Source organism: Pyrus communis, chromosome 16 (assembly GCF_041283825.1).
Source record: "Pyrus communis isolate YQ-2024b chromosome 16, ASM4128382v1, whole genome shotgun sequence".
Taxonomy (NCBI): Eukaryota; Viridiplantae; Streptophyta; class Magnoliopsida; order Rosales; family Rosaceae; genus Pyrus; species Pyrus communis.
Window position 1 is genome coordinate 11470813 of NC_142580.1, and position 3394 is coordinate 11474206.

The 3394-nt window shown below is 39.4% G+C and overlaps 1 pseudogene across 1 annotated transcript; it reads right to left on the reverse strand.

The window, feature by feature from the left end:
- Positions 1 to 1617: 1617 nt before the first annotated feature.
- On the reverse strand, positions 1618 to 3028 carry LOC137732532 (adenylate isopentenyltransferase 5, chloroplastic pseudogene; annotated as a pseudogene). The gene is made up of 2 exons (XR_015957596.1): positions 2906 to 3028; positions 1618 to 2774 (listed from the first exon to the last, which is right to left on the reverse strand). The product of XR_015957596.1 is annotated as an adenylate isopentenyltransferase 5, chloroplastic pseudogene (transcript).
- Positions 3029 to 3394: the final 366 nt, after the last annotated feature.

The window sequence follows — 3394 nt, forward strand, 5'->3', positions numbered from 1 at the left end:
AACTGCATAGTTGGAATTTGGAATCATTTTTGCATGAAACGACAAGGGTTCTTGGATAGACGACCCTACCAATTACAGCAGCTTTCCTTGCTGTCCCTTTAATTTCAAAGATTCCCAATTGTAATTTGGCAATTAGGAATAGGTTAGTTCCAAAATCTAATCACAGCTCGAAGCTAGATGTTAAAATTTGTCAATTACAGCATATTTACTTCCATCAAATAAAGAGGTTTATGTGTGCCCCTTCCATGCATGCACGTTGCAGGTTCTTTCCCCTTGGGATCAGTTGTCCAAGAAGGTTATTGGTCATGATTCTATACTTGATAGGGTAGAAGGGATAATCTTAAGAACCTTATTCAACCGTGCTAATAATGTGTGCATCTTACAATAGATTCTACATACATAAATATATAGTTGTTCACCTTTCCTAGATAATTATGAGTCGATATATATGCTAGGATGAATTACGCGCATGCGTACAAGTTGATTATGTTCATGTGAGTGATTAGTTACTGATACGTTGAGTATCATGATAAATTTCTCACAAATATGTAACAACAAACACACATATACTTGAGATTATTCAAAATATAGCTCAATATATTCAGATTTATCAATCTAAATAATGGGTCGAACTTGATTATTTAAATTTAATGATTTTACGTATTAAGTTGACCTATACTTTTATAGAGTCGTTCAACAATTTTCTCATTTTTAATCAGATATCATTGTTTTATGTGACCTTAACGTATTCGGTTTTTGTGTGCACTTGAAAATCTTCACGAAAATTGTACATTAATTACACAACCAATACAGATTTTAATTAATATCTTTAATTTTCATGTCAATCATATCTAATTCCTTTGAACTTTGTAATTGGATTTAGTTTTAGCGAGAATCAAAGATAAGAACTCTCACTTATAAATGAAGAGGAATACCATTAGATCATAATACTAAATGGTTACGTATACTCAACTTTAAAAATTAGAATGTGGATAGAAGAACCAAATACGCACACACCTCTTCTTCTTTTTTTTTTTTCTTTTTTTTTTTTGGAAATTCCCAACTCCCAATCGCATATATACCATTGGAAATTAGCAATATACATGTAAAATAAAAAGAGCAACTCATCACCTCCCATGGTGTAAAAACGGTACGCAATCTAAAAGGTCAAAAAAACACCACTCTCTACTTACTCTCATATATTTACTTCACACACGAGAATTTAATGGGCCCTAATATATGGACCCCCACAGCCTATTTAGCAATTCACGATTGATGATGATTTGACGCAGGCGCACCGTGGTTCGTACGGACAAACGAACTGTAAGAAAGCACTTTAAAGCAGCCAGCACGGATTTCCAAAATGCTTCCAACTTTACCGCCACCCAAAGATGTAAAGGTACTTTCAACGAACCGGATTCCTCCTGGATCTAATAAAATTGAGCCTACTGAGCATGTGATTTGAATCGTTGAAATTTGATCGAACAGTTCTAAATAAGAAATTCTCTAAAAATTATAATATTTGTAACCGTTGGATTAAATTTCAACGACCTGGATTGCATGCTCAGCAGGCCTAGTATATATAGATCTGGAGGGGATCCGGCTACCTTTCAACTTAACCACCTGACAGTGACAGCAACGTTTCTAACTATATTTTTCTTCTTAAGATTTTTTTCCTTTTTACTGCAGAGATGGCCGACCAGATTAGAGCGATAATGGAGATTCTATGTTTAGGCCAAGGCCTACTTCCTCTAGTTACCGTGTTGCGGCAGCCATTGTCGGCATAGACGTGGAAAGAATCGCGGTGGCTTGATGACGGACTCTGTCGGAAGAATGGAGGGAATTGGGTCCAAAAGGAACTTATCCACCATCCGCGTGGCGGGTGTTGCCACGAATTTTTCCCATGCTTGATCCGCCTCCCCTTGGTGCTTTAAGAACGCCTCCGTGGCATCAAGGCGGTGCATGTTCCAACCCCGCCGAGCTTGCAGCCGGCGGATCTTTTGCAATTGGCGATACGCCAAAATGCAAGTATTTTCTTTGATTTTAGAAATTGCTGCTTGAAGAAGCCTCTCTTGGGTTTCATCATCGTTACTACCACTCGCTTCGCAGTGTAAATACTCATGCATTTCAGGCACGCCTATGGCTTGCCTGATTCCATGCGTATATTCTGCTTCAGTTGTAGAGTCAAACATTTTCCTCACCTCGTCCACCAAACCCACCTTCACCATCCGATCCACTCTCTTCGACACGAAAGAGTGGAGCACATGGATGGCCACATCAACCCAAAGAAAGCAACACTCGTACTTCATTCGAAACTCCGAGTGTTTATCCACCAAGGCTTCAATGTACGAATTCGAACCACCCGCAATGATAGGCAGTCTGTCACGCTCCAAGATGGATTCGATGGCCAACGACGCATGGTGCTTGAAATCATTGGCAGTAAAATTTGAGTTGGGATCAACTTTGCCTATCAAATGGTGAGGTATGCCTTTACACTCTTCCTCCGTGACTTTGTTGGTGACGATGTCCAAGCCTTTGTAGACTTGCATTTTGTCCGAGTTTATAATCTCCGCCGGATAATGCATTGCGAGGTCTATGGCAAGCCGGGACTTCCCAGTCCCGGTGGCTCCCATTACGATCACAACCTTATCTTTTCTCCGGAAAAATGGATCCATGTTGATGTTGGTAAGCGCGGGGCCATGGAAGCTCACCATCGGCTGTACTACTTGTTTGAAGGCAGACATGAGAATTCTCATTTTGTTATTAATTGAAACCTGCAAGGTTGACCCATAAACACAGGTGAGAATTCACTTCATGGAAACATTATATTCAAAGTTACACATGTAACGCAGTCCTCACAACAAAACCGACAAAATATCCCACATAGCTTTTTGGACCACGTTACCTTCAATTACAATAAACGCGGCGAATTGTTGGATAAAAAATGGCTTGCAAAAACTTCTTGATGTAGAGTATTAAAGAGAGATGAGAGAGCCACCGAGAGATGCAAGCCACTGGGGTTAGCCTACTGGCAAGGTAGTTAGGGTGATCGATCGGTAGAATGAATGGTGATGGTTATATAGATGGGTTTTCTCTCTAGGTATATCTTGTACTAGCTTCCCATTTAAAAAAAAAAAAAAATACGGTTGCGGAGGAAAACTGTGGGTTTTCTGAGAAAATGAAGTTTTTGAAGCTGAATGATCACTGCCTAAGCAGAAGAGATGAGAGCTTGGGGATTTTATAGTGGTAGGAGAAAACTAAAGCAACGAAGGGTTGTATAGGGTTTTCTTATGACTTCAATGGAGTGAAAAACACATGTAGATTTTTGGTGAATTGTCCTGGGCAGAAGTATTGTCTTATAGTGTGGATTTACAGTCTTTGAATATTCTTTAAT